This window comes from Tamandua tetradactyla, chromosome 2 (genome assembly GCF_023851605.1).
Source record: "Tamandua tetradactyla isolate mTamTet1 chromosome 2, mTamTet1.pri, whole genome shotgun sequence".
NCBI lineage: Eukaryota > Metazoa > Chordata > Mammalia > Pilosa > Myrmecophagidae > Tamandua > Tamandua tetradactyla.
This window is the reverse complement of record NC_135328.1, coordinates 187,192,042-187,213,001: the sequence shown is the minus strand read 5'-3', so window position 1 is coordinate 187,213,001 and position 20,960 is coordinate 187,192,042. Positions and strand designations below refer to the sequence as shown.

The 20,960-nt window shown below is 46.0% G+C and overlaps 1 long non-coding RNA gene across 2 annotated transcripts; it reads right to left on the bottom strand.

The window, feature by feature from the left end:
• Positions 1 to 246: 246 nt before the first annotated feature.
• Positions 247 to 18,312, bottom strand: LOC143674468 (uncharacterized). Of its 2 annotated transcripts, XR_013171069.1 has the most exons (4): positions 18,193 to 18,312; positions 16,014 to 16,206; positions 858 to 1,301; positions 247 to 346 (listed from the first exon to the last, which is right to left on the bottom strand). It is a non-coding gene; the product is annotated as an uncharacterized LOC143674468 (long non-coding RNA). The 2 variants fall into 2 exon arrangements; XR_013171068.1 differs by lacking the exons at positions 247 to 346; positions 858 to 1,301 and adding an exon at positions 9,694 to 13,840.
• Between the last annotated feature and the right edge of the window lie 2,648 nt (positions 18,313 to 20,960).

Below are 20,960 nucleotides of genomic sequence, written 5' to 3'. Positions count from 1 at the left end.
AGCTTCCCTCTTTGGGGGGCATACATCGTATCATTTAAAACCAGGATGAGCTTCAGAAATAGAAGATAGAGTGAAGGCTGCTCAACTAGGATGCCAAAGCCCTACAGGGTACGGAATCCATTATCCACTCACTCATTTACCCCCAAAAGATAATTGATGCACACTTTGCACATGTCATCGGACTGGGGTTATAGGAGACACAAGAGGTCTCAGTCTGGAAAGGGAGAACAGATACATTCCACTCACCCAGTTGTTCATTTATTAGCTCCCATGTTGTGTCAGGCAGCATGTTGGGTGCTGAGCACAAACGGATGCACTTTGAGTTTAGAGCAGAAGGTGGAAGGAGCTGTGGAAAGAGAGAAGGGAGCTTCCGCAGAGGGTTAAGTGAGATGCGTCTGGGGCAGGTCTCTGTCCAGCTCCTCTCTCTCAGCTTTGAGAAAATGCTCAGCCAGGGCTGAACACGGATGCCATCTCCCAGGCCCGCATCCTTGCAAGCTTTCCAACTTGCACAGGCCCACAGACGTGGGTCATTTTGCCTCAAAGTTACACCAGGACCAAAACAAGTGATGAGAAAGAGGAAATGTTGAGCTAGTTTTGGGGTGCCCTGGATTTGAAAAAAGCACAGACAAAAAGCTACCTTCTCCTGACTCAGACATCACAAATCACTCTCTTTCTCTCCAGCGCCCTCCCCCACCTGCTCCGCTCTCCCTCTCTCCGAGAGATCAGCACATAGCAAAGACAGGTTGTTGAATATTTTCTCTCTCATCACTAAGAAGGCCTCCCTGCTGGGTGTAATCAAGAACCATAAACTCCCATCGTGGCTCCAGTCAGTGTGAATTGAGCCTGGCTCTGCTCACCCCTATTCAGACACGCGGGGTCTGAGGACAATGGGTGCCGGCGGGAGGACAGTCTGTCTGCCCTCCCAGATGCAGCCCGAAGGTGCTGGAGGAAAGGGGGCTGGGTCTCGCCGAGTCTCCACCACTGGTTTTGTAATGACCGGGCAGCATGGAATTCAGGGCACCTCTCCTGAAAGGTCAGGAAGGAAAGAAATCGATGCCTGCAGACAAGGAGTCAGGGCATTGACAAGTGCCACAAGCGTGCCTAGCCCTCACGCCGAGTCCCCAGGTCCCCGGGAGTAGGAGACAGGAGGCAGGCTGGCCTCTCCAGCCTGGCGGTTATTTCTGCTGGGCCGCCCGACCAAACGGAATGGCTTTTGTCTGGTTGTCATGATTGTTCCTTTCACCATGGAAGAGGACACGGAAGTGGTGTCGTCCCAGAGGGCTGGGACCGAGTGCAGGTGCCTGGAATGAGAAGGGAGAAGGGAGTGAGAAAGGGAGGCACCAGGGAAGGTGAGCTGACGACTGGTGGTCAGTTGCTAAGTGTGCTATCGGCTCTTTGTCTGAAAAATACATCAGCACAGCTCGGAACCCATTTCCGATGCAAGACTGTGGAGGAGCTTTTCCCACCTTCCCTTGACTTTCAGACTCTCACATGTCCCTCTCTAATATCACTGCCTCCTCCTGGACCCCTGGGTTGCATCAGCCCTCCTCTCTGACTTCTCTATGTCCACACTCTGATCCTTATGAAACATAAATCTGACCATTATTTGCCCCGCCTTAAGTGCTGCCCTATATTGACTGCAGAATGAAACTTAGAACTGTGGAAAAGAAAGACCTGTTCCTCAAACTTCCTTTCAAACCTCACTTCTCCCTCCCCTTGGCCAGCAATCCGAAAATACACCTTGTATTTTCTCACCTCTGGACCTTTGCATTCACCATTTCCCCTGCCAGCCATGCCCTTTCTTCCATAGTTTCTGGTGAGCTCTTACCTGCCCTTCGAGGCTCAGCTGAATTGCCCTCTCTTTTGAGAAGCCTTCCCTGATTTCCCCAGGCAGAGATAATCTGTGATCCCTTGGCAGTTTTTATAATTCAGCCCTTAATGCACTGTCTTGTGATCATCTGTCCCTCTCCCCATTGGGTGCGAACTCCTTAAGAAGGAGTCTGATTTAGCTGTGTGCACCCAGGGCCCAGGACTAGCTTCTTAGAATGAATAAAACCAGAAGTTTCATCACCAGCTTTCAATATTGCTCCCTGCCTGTACCTGTGTATCTGCATACCTGGATATCTGTGTCCCTCTATATCTGCATATCTGTGTACCTGTGTATCTGTATACTGTGTTCTTGCATACCTATGTACCCACGTGGTAAAATGTACTCTGTTTTCAGTGCATCATTAAGTTTTGGGCATATCTTCCTGCCCACAGTTCTCACGCTTCCAACCAGACAGGGAGCTCCCTGAGGTCAGGAACACAGAACCTGACATATCTCTGAAGGTGCAAATGCAAATGGACACAGGTAAAGATTTTTGTGAAACTGGTTTTGGCTTTTGCTCGAATGGATCTGCCCAGGCTTAGCCGGGGACGTGCAGGGACTCTCTAGGCAGGGTTGCTGCTGTAATTAATTGTTGGTTGTGGGAGGTTCCCCATGAAGAGTCAGGGGATGGCTTTGCGCAGGGTTTGGACATCAGTCTTCTTTGCAAGGGTGGAGGGTGGGCTCTTTCCATTCAAGCTTGGAGGGGCTGCTGACCCAGAATCTGCAGGCTCAAACTTGGCGCTGGGGGTGGTTGGTTGAAGAGGATCCCTGTTTGGACTGTGGAGGGGGCACAGGTTGGCAGGGTTTGAGCGTCCCCCCATCATGGTCTATGGACCCAGGCTAGCTAGAGGGGGCTCATTCCTGGGGCTCCTCTCCCCAAGGCTGCCAAATATTGTCGATCTCCTGCGAGAGGGCAGCCTTGTTCCTGCTGCTATCTCCTTAGCCTTCCTTGGGGGGCCAAAAGCAGGAACTCAGATAAAGCAAGGGTTTCCTCTAAGACAGGCAGTGTGCCTACCCTCCTGCTTTTGCAGAGGCCACAGAGATATTGCCCACCAGCTTCAGGGCTCTCATAACTCTTTCAAGACAATCACTTTATTTATATGAGTTTGTTTTAAAAAAACCACGGACGATCCACCACGGGACCTCTCCGGCTGCCTCAGCTTGATTCTCTCCTATCCGCCGAATCCATAACTCTTAGTCTTTTGATTCTCCCAGTCCACAAACTATAAAAATCTTATTTCTATAAGGTCTTTTATGGTTACCAAGATAGTCAATAGTGTCATTTTCATTCATATCATTCTGCAGGGAAGTTAGAGGAAACGAACCAGACAGAGGAGAGCTATAAATAAGGCTCAGCTACACGGGGCCCCAAGCGGATCCCACTGCCTGCTTTTAAAACTACTCATGCACGGAATACACACACACAACATACATATGTGCAAACAAATAAGACATGTGTGCCCACTCATGTGTAGAGACAGATGCACATGGACTCACCCATGCACCCACAGGTGCGTGAATGTACGGTGCTTGCATGTCTGTGCAGACCAACCGGCAGTCTTAGAAAAAAGCCCTTTCTGGATTGGGCCTGACTCTGCAGGGCCAAAGGCAGGCAGCGGCACTCGCCATGGCGAGATGGGGGGACTGAAGAGGGCCAGCCCCGAGCACACATTCCAGAGCCATGAACTGCGGGGTTGGGCACATAGCCATCCATGAGCTCACATGTGGGGAGTTTTGGAATTCCCACCAACACAGGAGTCTGTGCCCCGGGCCAGCACTGGGACTGCCGAGGCGGTTCTCAGGCCTCCCTCTGACTGTCGGGTGGTCTCTTGAAGGGCCCAGCCCTTCATTCCTGGAGGAGAGCCTGCTTCATGGTTCTGATTTGTGCCTAGATGCCATGTACCTGAATACCTGCCCATAGCCCTCTGCCAACGGCTCAGCCAAAAGGGCAAAACCCAGAGGAAGAGCCAGGGGCGTGAGACTGGAGGAGAAGGTGCAGAAGGTGCAGAAGGTGCAGATGAGGCAGGAGATTGGGCAAGTCTGTATGCTGGGGAAAGGGGCAGCCCAGGGACGGCTGCAAACTTGTCCACAGGTAGACACAACCTCCCCCAGGAGCAAGTCAGGGAGGGGAAGGGCTGCGTGGCTGGTCCAGGAAACCAAGTTCTCCTTAGAGAACTCTGGGCCCCACTGGGAATCTGGAGACAGGTTTTAGTGCTGACTCCACACGGTTGCCCTATCCCATTGCTGGGCCTTTGTTTCCCCCAGGAGTCAAAAAGCAGAATCTCAGGCCTCTCCTAGCTTTGGATCCAAGACTGCTGGGTTTGCAGGGGGACTAGCTGCACCTCAGTGACCCAGGGCAGGTGTATCTCCTTAGTTTCACCATCTGCAAAATGGGGATGGCATTTGGATGGCTGACAACCTCCCAGGGCGAGGTTCAGGAGCATGGATGAACTTGTTTGGGAACTGGTTATTTGCAACGAATGCACCCCATCAGGGTGCCCAAGATCTTGAAAAGTCTCCTCTCCCACTCCCAGCTTTCTCCTCCCCCCATGCTACTCCCCCAACCCTGGCGTGCCCCCTGAAGAGCTGAGGAGAGTGCCCAGGGCTTCTGAGCTCAAGGCCTTGGAATTCCTCTATTTCCCCTCCTGCCTTCTTCAAGGGAACTATTAATTGTAATTTAAGCCTCCCAAGTTAAAAGTAGCGTGCAGATTTAAGGATTCTTTCATCCCAATTACACATCATTTCTGGCTGCACTTTAGTGCCAGGCTTTTATCTGTTGTTCTGGGGAATCACTTATGGGCCAGAGCAGCGGGCTCCACACAGATTTCCTCCTGATTATGTTTAATGGCAAATGGAGAGTTAACCCCCCTCCCTCTGCCGAGCTGTGTCGGCAGTTTTCCCGGCCCAGCCGGAAACAGCCCCGGGGAGCAGGAGGAGCTGTGGGGACCTCCACCCCCTGGAACCCCTGGTGCAGGGCTTGGAGGGGACTTGTGTGGCTCAGGGTGGCTGAGGCGAACCAGGTGCTCTGTGCTGCATGCTGGTGCCAGCTATTCATTTTTCCACATATTCTACCATTACCGGAGGCTACTGTTTGGCAGGCCCTTGCTGCAATAATTATTGGCCCTGGGTTGGCATCATTTCCTAATCCACGCTGGTATGTGTCTGGCAGCCAGGGCCACTGTGACATTCATACACACATTTGTATACCCTAGAGAGTGCCCAGCCCCTGAGCCTATATTGACACACACTCACAGAAGCTTGCTCACAAGCACTCATGCATACTCACAACCAACGCTTCCACGTACAGAGATACATTTGCTTCGCACAGATCCCTTATTCGTGCCTCCAAATACGCTCTCCAGCCACTCCCAGCCCACACACATTTCACTCTTCATTGTCATACAGGGCCTTCTCTGTTTGTCTGTCTGTCACTCACATAATTAAGCTGCCATGGGAGCTTGGAGTGGAGCTTGGAATGTCAGGCGAGGGGATTATGGAACCAGGCTTCCTGTGTCTCCAGCCCCCTTCTGTTATGCTGAGTTGGATTTTACCATGTCAAGAGCTGGTCTGGCTGCTCAGTCCTGTGGATGATTACTCGGAATATCGCAAAGTCAACACGTTCAACGTGGGACTCTGAGTCTCCTGCAGACCTGTGCCACTTGCTCACTTCCCCCATCTCAGCTGTTGGAAAGTCCTTTCCATTGCTCAGGACCAAAAAAACCTTGGAGTCCTTGTTGACTCCTGTCTTTTTCTCACTTCCCACATCCCATCCATCAGCAATTGCACTGGCTATATTTAAAAAATGTTTCCCTAATCTGATCACTTCTCACCATGTCATTGCCACCACCCTGCTTGGAGCCCTCAACTGGATTACTGCAATCACCTCCTAGCAGCCTCCTCGGCTTCTGCCCTTCTCTACGCAGCAGCCAGAGGACATTTAAAGTCAGATCCTATCGCTTCTCTGCTCACTTTCAGAGAAAAAGTTGAGGATCGACAAGTCCCTACGTGATCTACTCCGTTTACCCACCCCACCCTTGACTTCCCTGGTTTCTCCTTGCTCACTCCACCCCACCCATACTGGCCTCCTTGCTGTGTCCCTGCCCTAGGCTCTTTGTCGTTCCCCAGAATGCTTCTCCCCCAGATCTCCACCGGGGTAACTCCCTCACTTCCTTTGCTCAGATGTCACCTTCTAAATGAGATCGTGAATATCCTATTAAGTTCTACTGCCTGCTGCCCCTGCCCTCACAATCCCCCTCACTCTACTCTGGTTTTTCTTTTTTTTGCCCTACAGAATACGTAACTTCTGCTGCAGGTTGGGTACATCAGGAGACAGACTTGTTTGCAAGACTGAGACTTGCCTGCCAGAAGTTTATTGGGGAATGTTGTCAGATCAAGACGTGTGTGTGTGTGTGTGTGTGTGTGTGCGCGCGCGCGTGTGCACGTCGTGGAGGAAGCAAACTGCACAGAGGGAAAAGTTAAATTGTGATGTCATCAGGGCAGAGGCCTCTCCATGGGAACTCTGCAGCCAGGATGGGCTTTCCAAGTGGCCCCACATCGAGGTGAGGGGGCAGAGCCTTTACAATCCCTCACTGATGAGATACTGTGTGGGCCTTCTCCAGGGAGGGGGTAGGACCTGGGGAGAAGCAGCTTTTCGCTGAGGGGGCTACCAGAGAGGGGCTCCCCTGAATGCTGTGAACTGCCAGCACTTCCTGGAGCTAAGGGAGTGAGGGCCTCAGCTCAGAAGGGAGAAGCTGGGTGCCACAGCACAGCAGCCACTACCCCTTTTACACCTATCTGAGTAAATGCACCATAGTCTTTGTTCATTGTCTATCTCTCTTGCTAGAAAATGAGCCCTGGGAGGGATCTGTGTCCTCCTCCCTTATGTTTCCTAAGTGCTTAGAACAGTTTTGCCCCATAGTAGGCTCTCAAAAAAATATATGGTGAATGAATGAAAGAGCTTGCCTGTTTCTCAATGTCACACTTATCTCTTTCATCAACCTTCTCGGAATCATAACTCCAGTTCCCTCCCCACCAGTTGTGCAACCTTGAGTGAGTTGTCTAACTTCTCCAAGCCTCTGCATCTTCATGTGTAAAACAGGGATAATGGAAGTGCCCACTTCATGAGGTTTAGGGGGCATGAAATGAGCTAATGCTTGTGAAGCACTTAGCAGGTGCCTAGGTCAAAGTTGGCACTCAATAAATATTAACTATTATTGATGTCGATGAAGGTTTTGTTACTCTCTTGGGGATCTCCCTGGCTTTGGGTTGCTGCCAGGTCTCTGATTGGACTTAACGACAAAGCCAAGACCCCAGCTGCTTACCTTGACCTTGCAGGTATACAGGGACACCTGCTCTGTCAAGCTCTATTTCTGGCTAGTGAGGAGAGAGATCTGCCCACAAGCCTACAGCTGGAATTTCTGCCCCAGGAAAGCTCAACATGTACCTGTGTGTGAGGAATGGAGATGGGGATCTGTATTCATGTTTGCATGGAGCTAAGAAAGGCCACACTCAAAGCTGTACTTCGAGTACCAAAGGACAACTTACCCCAGGCATTAGGCACTCACAGGAAGCCAGCCATTAGGGGAGTCTAGAGAGGTCAAAAGAGCCATTCCTTTCTGCTGATTCTACCTCCCGCATGGGCACTCACTTCCCAAAACCAAGTGCTGTGGTTAATCCAGCAGACACCTAGTTGACCTCATAACAATTGATACTGTTTACTACCCTCCATCCTGAGTCCTGCGATATCATTTCTGGGTTCAGCAGATTCTGTGACATGGTCTCAAGGTTTGCCCTCCCTCTTTGGGACAGAGACACTCACTCTCCTAGCTAATGGGAATACTGATGGCCAATAGCATTCCACTGAGTCTCTCCCCAAGAATTGCCTTTGGCAAAAGGGAGCTAGCTGCCTCTCTCAAGATCACAGCCTTCTCCCTGGGGGCAAAAGCCCAACCCTCTTGCCTCATTTTGGGACATCTCTTAAGTGCCACATCTGATCTAGAGCTTTCTGTGGGGTTGACCAAGGGCCTCTGTTGCAACTGCATCGCAGTTTGACGTCTGCCTTTGCCCAGTCCTGCTTTCCTCACTCTTTTACACGTGTTGTTTCTGAGATCACCCTAATAAACCCTCTGTATGCAAATTTCCTTCTTAGATTTGTTTCTAAGGAACTTGACCTACCACAGTTGATGCTCGGAGTGGTTCCTAGGAAACACACTCTAAAATGGGATTCTGGAGCTGGCTCACACACTGGCCAGTGGGTAATGAGAACCCCATCACTGTGGGAAGGGGGAGTACTAACCGCCCCCAACCTGCCCCGGGTTTTAATTGTGAAAACTTTCACTAATGGTGAACTAAGATGGGGTACTGATAGACGGGCATGTACTGGTCGGTGCAGTACCTCAGGCATTTGAGGTGGTCGGAAGAGGTAGTAATTATAAACACTATCAAATTGGAAGATTATTGCTGGGAGCTATCAATGCACCAGAAAAAGACAACTGAAGGCTGAGGGTGATTAATCACAATTTAAGGTGAAGTGTGAAAGCCAGAGGGCCTCCTTGCCATCAGATAAAGAAACTTTTTCTTCAGAACAGAAAAACTGAGGCTAGGCCCACAATCAGTGATAAGGGTAGAGGCTTTCTGGAGAAAATTGAATTCTCAACTCCAGCAAGTCTTCTGAACTTGACTGGTTAAGGCCTTGATTGTGAAGGAGCTGGGCCCTGACACTGGGGACAGACGCATCTGGTGATGCCCACGAAATCCTTGAAACCCCTGAGCCCTCTGAGACTGCAAGTGTGCCCTCACCTTCCTGCTAAAGGCTAGTGCTTCTCCGAGCTTGAAGATGATGCAATGGCTTCTACCCGCTAAATGCCAAGTACTATGCACTCGCCCCTTTTTCCCAGGATCTACCCCACTTCCCTGGTTGGCCACCAGACTGGTAACTTGGGTTAAGTTGCAACACAACCTGGCTGGGGAAATGCTGGACCTGCTGTGGGCTTTAGCCAGCGTATATCAGCAGGAGCCGGAGTTTGCCTTTGTTTCTCTCCTGCATCACTGCCAGTCTCTTTGCCTCTTGTCTCCTCCTTGCTGTACCACCTTCCATGCTGCTGTCAGAGGGGACTTTCTAAAACAGTTATCACACAATGTCTCTGCCCCGCTTAGAAACTCGTTGCTAGATCCAATGCTTCAGGATAAAGTCCTAATTTCTCTGGTTGGTATTGCTTCATCTCTTACCAATTTTTCTGTGTATTCTTTTTGTCCTTGCATGTCCCTTTTGATTTTGCTGTTTCTTTTGCTTGGAAACTTTCTCCCCTTCCTCATTTCACCCTGTTCTAGGTGAAGTGCCACAGGGTCTCTTGTGGGAGCTACTGTTCTTACCCCAGACACCGCTTCAGGGTTGCTGCCTCTATTCCCAGCTCCTGAGAATACTGGCTTTGGATGACTCACAGCTACATCTCTCCATGGGGACTGTCCTCAGTCACAAAAAGCTGCCTTGTCCAAGACTATGCATCCTCCTACGGCTGCCCACAGCCAATGTTGGCTGAGGAGGAGACACAAAGGCCCAACCCCTTTGCCTCAATTTGAGACAACTCTGAATTTCCTTCCCACCTCCAAAGCTGCTCATAGGATTGGCCTCAGTTGCAACCATCTTGCTGGTCAGCTTCTTCTTCTGTTCAATCCTAGCCTCCTCACTTCTTTAAAGGTGCATCTCTCCGGGGCAACACTTCTCTCCCCCTCCCAATAAACCTTGTCTTAGTTTTCCAGACTGCTAAGGCAAATACCACACCATGGGTTGCGTTGGCTTAACAACAGGAATTTATTGGCTCATGGTTTTAGAGGCTAGAAGGCTTGCTTCCTTCTAGGGTGAGTGGTGTTCTGGATGGCTGGCAATCCTTGGGTCCCTTGGCTTCCCCATCACGTAATGATGTCCTGTCCTTTGTCTTCCAGATTTTGTTGGCTTCTGGCTTTGGTTCCCCCCTGTGGCTTTCTTTCTCTATGTGTGAATTTCTTCTGCTTATAAAGGACTCCAGTAATCTGGATTAGGACCCACCCTCATTCATTGGGCCACACCTTAACTAAAATAACATCTTCAAGAGATCCTATTGGGTTCCCACCCACAGGAACATGGGTCAAGACTAAGAACATGTCAAATTGGGGTGCATAATTCAACCCACCACGACTCCATTTCAAAATCTGTTTCCAGGGAACCAACCCAATCTAAAATATCTTTTAAGGCATTCTTAGATTATCCTTCCCTGTGCTCCCTAAGAACCAAGCACATACCCTTGATAATATGTTTTCAGTTATCTATTGCTATATAACAAGCCATTCCAAAACTTAGTCACTTGAAATAACAATGTATGATCTTTTTCTCATGATTTTATGGGTTGACTGAGCTCAACTGGGCAGTTTTGCTCCATTTGGTTTAGCCAAGTTCCTTCATGTGGCTTCATTCAGCTGGGAGCTTGGCTGGGGCTGGAATCTCCAAGATGGTCACTCATCCTCCATGGCTTCCCTCTAAATGGCCTCTAATCATTCATTAGCCTAGCCTCGGCTCCCTTACGGTATGGCAACTGGGCTTCAAGAGGGAAGAAGGGGAAGCTACCATGCTGTTTAAAGCTTGGGCTTAGAAAGTTTAGAACCCCACAATTGCTGCATTCTATTAATCAAAGCAAAGGCAGGAGAAATCATTTGGTCTTGATAGGAGGAGCATCATTTAGTTTAGGGATGGGAGAGGGAGGGTGGTTGATGACCATTTTGGAAACTATTTACCAGAGCATGTAACAGGCCCTTAGGGTAGATGCTCCTTGAGGGTTGGGATTCAGAGTATATCACTTATCCTTAACCCAGGCACTTCCAGGGACTATTAGAAAGCTTTGGTGCAGAGTGATCTCCAACTCCCATCTTCCCTCATGCTGTGTTTGGTCCCTGATAGAGCCTGGGGAGAGGGTGGAGAGGCAGTGGAGCTAGGCTCCAAGCTATCAGTTGTCTGTATTGGGACATCTCTTTAATTTCCAGGGTAACTGAACCAAGTGATGTCTGGGAGTCTATTTTTGGGCATAGACTCTGCTCCTTGGGCCAAGAGTGAGGTATATTCTGTTCAAAATGAGCCATATAGTTGCACAGGGCTCTCAGAACCAAACAGATTCAACAATTAAAGCGTGCCTTTCTTCTCTCACCATTGTACATTTAGAGCATGTGGAAATCATTAGTGCTGTTTGTCAAATATTTCTGGTTTTGCATCTGCTGAACACATAGAAGAATTGTACTTCTTGACACTCTTGGGGTTGGGTGAAGATTTATGGTTAATTCGGGCCAATGAGTTATAAGTGGAAATAATTTGTACCACGTCTGAGCCAGAGTATTTAATTGTATGAAGCCTTCCAGAGCGCTCTTTCCCCCTGCCTTGGGGACTGACAATGTTTGAAGATGATGTTCAGGTATAGAGACATAGAGCAGAACGCTCAACCAAATCATGGTGCAAAAGTGGCATGAGTAAGAAATAACCATTGTTCTTTATGCTACTAAGATTGAAGTTTTTTTTTTTGTTATGGTAGCATGACCTAGCCTATTCTGATTTATACAAGTGTTCTAACTTGAGACCAAGCTGAACTCAGCTTAGCTTAGGTTCAGGGAGACCTGGAGTGGGATTGGGGTAGGTCTCTTGGGAAACTCACTCCAGGAAGAAGGAATAGAAGCTGGAGGAGATGTTGGGGTGGGAATCCTGAACACAGGACAACTAACATAAGCAACTCATATTAAAATGTGGTAGAGTTATAATGGCGTGATATTAAAACTCAATTGAATGTACAACATTTCAGGAAAGTGGAAACCTTTAAAAAATTCTTACATGGATTTTGCTTCTCCCCACCCCCTCAATCTCCTCATTCACTGCCAGGGGTTTGAATAGTTGTCTTAAAGGCAGAGTGATTTAAATGCCCAGACATTTGCATATGGGCTTTCCTTCTGTTGCTTTCTTTATTCTAGTTCAGTGGCTCTCTAACTTTAGTGTGCCTAAAAATTTCTGTTCATGGCTTCATAAACAAACCCATGTGTACTGTACATTCTGAGTGGTTTATGAGTTCTTCAAGGGTGCTTTGACTATATGCCATTTTTATCTTATGCACAAACTTCCAACTCTAACCCCTGTGTTAGATGAGATTCCATCGTTTAAAGCCAAAAGAACTTTGCAAATTTTATGAGACATTGAGAGCATAAGATGTCTGCAGCAGCTCCTAGCCTATTTTCTATCCATCATACAAGTCCTGTTGATTTTACACCCACGGTTTAAGCCTCCATCACCTCTTGCCTGCTTTTTTGTGAGGGGCTCCTAACTTGACCTTATGCTCTACGCTTGCTCCCTCCAATCCATTGCTCATACCAGTCAGGGAGATCCTTCCCAAACGCCAATCGTACTTCCCTTGCCTAAATCCCTCCACTGTCCTCCCATTGCTGTTACCTGGAAGATCAACTTCTTTAATGCGGTCTATAGGTCCACAGGGTCTGTCCTTTGCCTCTCTTCCTTGTTACTCTTGTATTCCCAGCCCCGAAATATATATTTCCTGCATGAATGATTGAATGGTGCAAATAGTGGTTCAGTGGCAGCAGTAGTGGCTGTGACATTGATATCAGTGATGGAATACTCACTTCTGTCTCTCTGGAGCTATTATTTTCTCTAGTTCTTGCCACTGCTTGTTTGGCCTGGGGTAAAGGAATTGTATCCAGATAGAAAACCCTAGACCTAGAGAGTAGTCAAGCTTTAAAGCCAGTGAGTGGTTGAATCAAATCCAGAATCCAGCCTCCAATTTTAGAGTTATTTCTGAGACACCATACTACTTCTTGACCTGTACTCTGACCAAACAGGAGACATTTCCTGAGGTCTCCAGTGTGAATAGTTTGTAGGGTAGAGGCGGCACAGTAACATCTTTTACAAATGGCCCTCTTTCTCTTCCTTGTTTTTATCTTTTTCCTCTCCTCCTCTTTCTCTTCCTTTTCCTCTCTCTCTCTTTTTTCCCTTTTTTCTTCTCCTTTAATTAAAAAAGAAGTCTCTTTCATTTGGAATCAGGTGAGCATGGATGAGAGGTTTTGAAAAGTTGATGAAATGAATAAAAATAAACTGGACCAAGTTCAGCCTAGTCCAACCTGCAGAGCCATTGAAGGTCCACGTATATGGTATTATTGAAGGCTGAATAACTCGGGCTTTGGGGAATGTATTAATGTTAAATTATTGGGTAATTATTTTATTGGGGATATAGGGCTGGATGGTAGCTCTGGGAGTGGGGAGTGAGATTTCTCTTGAAAGGAACTGGCATTCCCAATTCCAGTCATCGTAGGAGGAAGTTAGTTCTGGAGCAGAAAACCAGGAGGCATGAGGTAGAATTTAAGCTTAAGGGAAAATTTCCTCCTCTTTTTGGAGTCTTGGTTGGTCTGTAGATTTTAAGGTAGGGAGGTAACTAAAACATTTGTTACTTAAGGTGAGGTCAGCTGCCGTAGCAGATAAATCCTTAAAATCTCAGTAGCTCAACAGAACAGAAGTTTATTTCTTGCCTCCACAATAGATGTTCCTGATCAGTAGTTTTCTTCCGAGTGGTGATTAGGGATCCAGGCTTCTTCCTTCTTGTAGCATGTAACTCCTGAGGTCACCATAGAATTATAAAAACTAACTGGGGTTAGGTCTCAGTATAGCATTAGCCGGGAAGTACAGACCCTGCTCCAGGAGGAAATAGATTCTTCATCAACAGAGCTGCGTTGGCTCTGTTGGACCAGAAGGAACTAGGGAAATACATGTGGAAATAAATCCTGAAGAGTGGGATGGGGTGAGAGTGGGTGGGAGAGAATAAAAGTCTAAGTAAGGGAGTGTTTATTTATATAGGAAGAGTTTCTTGTGGTGCAGAATTAAGTATCTGGTAAGAACACTTGGAGCCAAGACTGATATGCTGCTGGGATGTTTCCATGAAGCTTGGACATGATCATGGCCTGTAGGAAATTAAGTGGAGATGCTGGAGTTGTTTTGGTAGAGCATTCAGGAAGGAGGCCAGAGGGCTTAGAGATGTAGCATGAAACTATGAAACCCACTGATTATATTCTCTACAAGAGTCCAGGGGATATTTTCTTCACTAAAGCAACACAGAATGCATTAGTCAGGGGTATTTAGCATTTTCTGAGGAGCTTAGTGGTGGTTAACTTCTAAGCCAATTTAGGCAAGAGTTGGCGGTGTGGTATATTACCATGGAGAAGGGCTCTTTACTAACAATGGGGAAGACAGATTTTGGAATAGCCGAGGCCAAATGGTGGCAGGTAATCAATAGAGGAAAGGTGGACTTGCTTAGCAAAGATAAGCAAGCAAAGCTAGCAGCAAAACTGTAGTGAAATTAGGAGGCCTTGATGCAAAGGGAATTGTGCTAATAGCTAACAGAACATGCTGCCAGAAGCTAGGTTTATTGGCAGCCAACAAGGGTATTGCTTGACTTATGGAACCAGACAATACCAAGAGTGGGTGAGCAGAAGGCTTATGCCAGCCTCTGCATGGGAAGTCATGAACCTTCACCAGTAATCCAGATCTCAGACATTTTCCAGACCCAGAGCCTATTCTTTGAAGGGAAGGCCGAGTCCCTTTGAGGAAGGACTCTGCAATCTCACTTCAAGTATGTAGAGTAAATATTTCCCCTCCAAAAGGATCTATAGCTATTGATTAGAGTAACTGTATATTGGGGAAAGGGGGGATATGAAGATCTTTTGAGGGCCTTTGGACATGGCGTTTGAGCTGGCATTGGTACCAGGGAACCCAAATGTCTCAATGGCTCCCATATTAGAGTTGGGGCATATTGAGGCCAGGTGATAAGGGAATCTTAGTTTCATTGTCTCACATTTTCATCCAATGGACACACACCCTGACTCTTTGTTCATTTTCCTAGTTTCTGAATATAAAATTGGAAATGGCTATTTTTGGCATTTGTCAGAACCTTCACATATGGTAAGAAGACAAAGTGGAGGACTTTATAAATGCTTGCCAACACCCTGGCCAAGATATTAAATCAGAAACAATTCCATACCTTAGGTGGCATTGTAAAAATATCACCATAAATACTTAAAGAATTCAGGGGTTGATGTTCTTCACCACATTTCTGTTCAGTTCGTTGGTATGGCCACTGAAAAATCCAGATTGATCATGGATGATGACAGTGGACTACCACAGTAGGTGATGGTCTCAATGGTAGCTGCTGTGTTAGATGTGGTATCTTTACTAAAAAGATCAATATAGCCTCCAGCATTTGATATATAGCATTTGATCTTTTCAATCCACCTCAGGAAAAAGGATTAGAAGCAGTTTGTATTCACATAGGAAGGACAGCAATACATGTTCACTCTCTTGCCCTAAGGCTATGTTGATTCTCTTCCTTTTAGGCACAATATAGTCTGAAGGAACCTCGATTGTCTTGACATTCTAAAAACATCATGCTAGTTTGCTAAATTGATGACATCATATCATAGAACCCAACGAATGGGAAATGGCAAGTATTTTGGATGGCTCAGTAAGAGTCATGAATGTCAGAAGATGGGAAATAAACTCTACAAAGATTCAGGGTTTAGTGTATGGTGAAGCTTTCAGGGATATCACTCCTTGAACCTCCTACCACTAAGAAAGAGGCAGAGTCCAAAGACGTTTGGACTATTTGAAATGGTGTTTTTACCCATTTATGGATGACTCAGGACGTTGCCAGTTTGGATGGGTCACAGAACAGAAGAGGTGGTTCAGCATTAAGTCCAGTCTCTATTGCTTGGGCTATATGATGTGGAAAATCCAATGGTATCTATGATAGACTCTGGCAAGCCCTAGTAGAGGAATCACTGGGACAATCCCTAAAGTTCTGAAGCAAAGCTGTACCTTCTGTAGCACAAAACTACTCAATGCTTGAAAATCAGCTCCTGGAATGTTACTGGATACTAGTAGACCCTAACCCCCTGACCATGGGCCATCAAGTGACTTTATGGTCAGAGCTGCCCATCAAGTGCTAGATTTTCTCAGATATACTGAAACATAAGGCTGAGTAGATGCATTAGCAATCCACTGTAGGGTGAAAATGATATATATGAATCAGATCTGAAAAATCTAGAAGGTACAAGTACACAGAAAGATAACTTAGCTTACCATGTCATCTCCCTTCGTTGAGCCAATGTCTTCTTCTTAGCTCACATTTATCACATTAATGAAATTCTTCTCCTCAGAATCCTTCAGCAGTACTTAACTTCAGTGACAGTTCAGAAGGATTGCTGTTACTTTGTCTTTGGGATGCTTTAGTCTCTAGTGAAGGAACTAAGCAGCTAAAGTCCAAGACCTGTAACTGATGATGCATGGCTTTAGACAGTCTTTACAAAGATCTTGACTCACTGAAGCTTTATTTTAATATTCAAGGCCAGGAGGACCCAGAGGTGAGAGATGGAAACCTACACGCATCATGGGACCCAGCTTTTCCAAGTGAGGTGCTGATTGGGAGAAGGGTGTGGGGTGGGAAAGCAACTCCCTCCTTCTGGATCAGGACACTATTGTAATCCTTCCTGCTGTAGAGTGTACAAGTGCAGGCTTTGGTGTTGGATAACCAGGCTCAAACGTTCATTTCATCACTTCCTGGTTGTGTGACCTTGGATAAAATATTTAACCTCCAAGCCTCAGTTTCCAGATTTAATCAGTTTCCAGATTAATATCATCTACCTCATAGTGTTGTTGTGAGAATTAAATATCATAAAGCTTCTAACATGCTTAGCTCAATGCCTGGTATACAATAAGCAATTGATAAATGCTATTAATAATAAGGTCAATAATAAATAATACTAATAATTATTTGTATGTGACAAGCAATATCATGTATTCTTATATTCCTTCTACCTTATGAATAAGGTGTCATCTTTATTATTTTCACTTGACAATGGAAAAGAGATGCTTGAAGAGGTGAAATGACTTTGCCCAGCCACAAAATGTGGATCTCACACAACTTGTCAAGTCTTCTGATCCTCAATCTCATGTTCTCTATGACCCATCTCATAGTTGAGTGTGTTCATCCTACCTAATCTGGTAGCAATGCTTGAAGGTGAGACTCAAATTCTGGTAGAGAGGACAAACCTGCCAATTCTGCATGTGCATGTGTGTGTGTTTGTGTGTATGTGTGTGTGTTGGAGGGTGTTTTAGTTTGCTGAAGCTGTTGGAATGCAATATACCAGAAATGAAATGGCTTTTATAAGGGAATCAAGTTTACAGGTCTAAGGCTGTGAAAATGTCCAAATTAAGGCACCAACAAGAGATTACCTTCAATCAAGAAAAGCTGATGCCGTCTGGGACACTTCTGTTAGCAGGGAAAGCATGTGGCTGGTCTCTGCTGGGGTCTTTGGCTTCTGGACACCTCTGTCAGCTGGGCAGACACATGGAGACGTCTGCTATTTTTCTCTCCTGGCTTCTCATTTCATAAAGATTCCCCCAGGGGTCTTTCCTTCTGCATCTCCAAAGATCTCTGGCTGTGTGGGCTCTGTCAGCACTGAAGCTTTTTCCAAAATGGTTCCCTCTTAAAGGGCTCCAGTAAGCAACCCCATCTTGCAGGGGTGGATACTCATCTCCATGTGTGGTAGTTAGATTCAGTTGTCAACTTGGCCAGGTGAAGGCACCAAGTTCTGTTGCTGTGGCCATAAGCCAATGGTACACAAACCTCATCTGTTGCTGATTACATCTGCAGTTGGCTAGAAGGCATGCCTGCTGCAATGAATGATTTGACTTAATTGGCCAGTGCTTAAATGGGAGAGCACAACGTAGCACAGCCCAATCAGCTCAGCATTCCTCATCTCCGCATTTGCAGCTCAGCTCAGGCCTTTGGAGATGCAGAAAGGAATCACCCAGGGGAAAGTTGATTGGAACCCAAAGGCCTGGAGAGAAGGCCAGCAGAGACCAACCTGTGCCTTCCCATGTAAGAAAGAACCTCAGTGTAAAGTTAGCTGCCTTTCCTCTGAAGAACTAACAAAATAAATCCCATTTTTTCAAAAGCCAATCTGTCTCTGGTGTGTTGCATTCCAGCAGCTAGTGAACTAGAACACCATGGAAATCCACCTAATCAAAAGGTACTACCTACAATTGGGTGGGTCACATCTCTATGGAAACCATCCACCAGCAATGTTGAATGAGGATTAAAGAACATGGCTTTTTTCGGGGTACACAACAGTTTCAAACCAGCACAGAGTGGGAGGGTAAAATATCTTCCTGAAATCTCCAAACCCCCAGGAATTCCCAACCTACAGAGGATATATTTCTGTTCCCATCCTCTCTTCACTTTCTAAGGCCATCCTACCTGCATCTTCCCTTTGGAAAGCTCTATCCAATGAGGGTAAATTCAAAAGAAAGATAAAAATGTTCCTTCTCATGGGCATCTACATTCCACTGTCCAAACTGAGTCAACTGAACAGCTAAAGACCTGGGAGAAATCTGAGAACAGAATTCTATATTTTAGTTCCAATTCTGTTGCTTTATGACCCTGGACAATTCCTTTTCTCTCTCTGGACCTCAGTTTCCTTGTCAGCACAAGATGGAGATTAATCCAACCTGACACTCCATAACTTAAAATTGCACCTACATCTTTTGTCTTTGGGGGAATGAGGGAAGGATTATGAGGCAGTGGCATCAATCTCTTTCCTGGGATGGCTCCTCTGAGCTCTATATTTCCTGCCCACAGTGACCGGGGAATTTTCCCCTATTGATTGCTTTCTGTAATCGAGCTTAACAAATAGAACTTCCCTCAAATGATTCTTCCAACTAAACTGATAGAAAGCTAACCTTGTTATATTTATTGACAGAACATTGAAATAAATATTATAGGTCTAGAGGGAATGTTTCAGCCCATTGATTTTTTTAAGGAAATAATAAATGGAGCCTATTCCCTTTGGCATATTATGCTGGGAATAATCTGAAAAAATGCTTAGCTTGTTCAACACAGAGCTTAGAAACCCTCCTTCCTCTCCCGTGGAACAGGGGCCCTTTGCATAAATCTGGTCTGGCACAGACAATCAATTTTCAATTTTAATTATTTTCAAAACTCGTTTATTATTTGCTTGATCTGTGAGTTGGGAGCTTTTATTTCTTGGTGAGTTTGCAGCCAGGAGTGGTCAGACTTCTGCTTAGATCTGGATGCTTGGGATTTCTTAATCCCACCTCCCAGTGAGGGAAACTAACCATCTCGCTTCCGAGGGTCTCCAATTCTAGAACCACAGGTAGCCAAACTATGATTTGTGGGCTAAATCTGACCCATTGCCTATTTTTATAAATAAAGTTATATTCAAAAGCAGCATTGCCCATTTGTTTGCATATTGTCTGTGGCTGCTTTCATGCAAGCATGGCAGAGGTGAGTAGTTGAGACAGTGACTATATGGGTCACAAAGCTTAAAACATTTACTATATAGCCTTTCATGGAAAAAGTTTGCTAACCCTTGTCCTAGAAGAACCTCCTCTCTGCTGTTCTTCTAAATGAGGCCAGCATGCTTCACCTGCTCAGTTGGGGGTCTGTCCTGGACCAAGTGGCTACATGATAATAATCCTAGCCAATGCCAATACAGTACTTTTCTAGGTACCTAGCACTATCCTATGGGCCTTACATATATTAATCTTCATTTCATTCTCATGACAATTCCATGAGGTAGGTACGATAATTAACTGTGTTTTAAAAATGAGGAAACTGAGGCATATAAAAGTTAAGTAATTCACTCAAAGTCACACAGGTAGAAAATGGTAGAGCAGGAATTTGAATCCTAGCAGAATGGCTCTAGAGATAGCGTCAGAGGTAGTGGGTTACCAGAATGGCTCTAGGTCAATGATCTCAAAGAACAGATGTAGAAATGTAAGACTGGAGAGGAGGCACATGGCTAGTGGTAAAGCTGGAAGTAGAATCCAGATTGATGGTTCCAGGGCAGTGCCTTTGTGTTGTTATTACATTGTTTTGCTCAGCTTCTGTTTATCAGAGCAGGTAGGGAGTGCCAAAGATCATAAAAGCAGAGTCCTCCACCTTCCCCCTCCTCCAAGACTTGAGGGTTATATCATCCAGCTACATCATCACTTCTTCTCCTCTCACAGGCATCTGCTTCTTTTACTCCCCCATGTTGGTGGAGGGGTTTGGTACTTGGCTCAAGAGCTTCTTCCATTGGGCAGCGGCAACATTCGTTCATACCACACACACTGCTGTGCATCTAAAACATGCTGCATTTAATGATTTGCTCAGTCATTAACAGCCCTTTAGGAAAGAACTTAAACCACATTATAAACCAACATACAATAAAGGTTTTGGCTACATATATGCTAATATAACCTAATTAAAACAAAAATCATTCTTTGACCCTTTGTCCTCCCTGGCTGTTACCATAAATTTGGTCTTCCATTCATAACTGGATTGAGTGAAAGAGTTTCTACTCCATCATTGTCTCCCTGTCCTTCCCACTCATTTATTCCTCAGTCCATTCCAAATCTGGCATCCATCCAGAGACCTCCAATGAAACCACTCTAAGTAAGGCCCCTAATAATCTCCAAATTGCAAGCCCAATACTTTCTAGTCTGCATTTTTAGGATCTCTATTATCTTTGAAGTTGTGTTGATGATTCTGTTCTTGAAATGCTTTCTCCCTAGCAATACTCTCCTGGCTCTTAAAGTACCTCTCCAGACACTCCTCAGAATCCTTTGTTGATTCTACTTTGTCTGCCCTGTTAAATTTTGGGTTGCTTTGGGTTCTACCCTAGGTTCTTCTCTGATCACTTTCAGGGGCAAGGCCCAGCTCCAATTATCTACCTCTTGTTCCCACATGAGTCCCCTAAGCTCAACCAGCAACCTAAATCTCCTTCCTGAATTCCAAAATGCCTATACAACTGGACATCACTTTCCAACAATGAACTCATTATTGTCCCTTCCAAATATGTTTCTCCTCATAAATGACCAATATTAATGAGTTATTTCACCACCAAGTTGTTCAAGCCTAAAACTTTTCCCATCTCTGTTCTGATTTAAAATGGGACCTACTGATTCTGGTTCTTAAATATCTCTCATTTATTCTCTCCATTTCACTCTTGATGCTACTGCCTT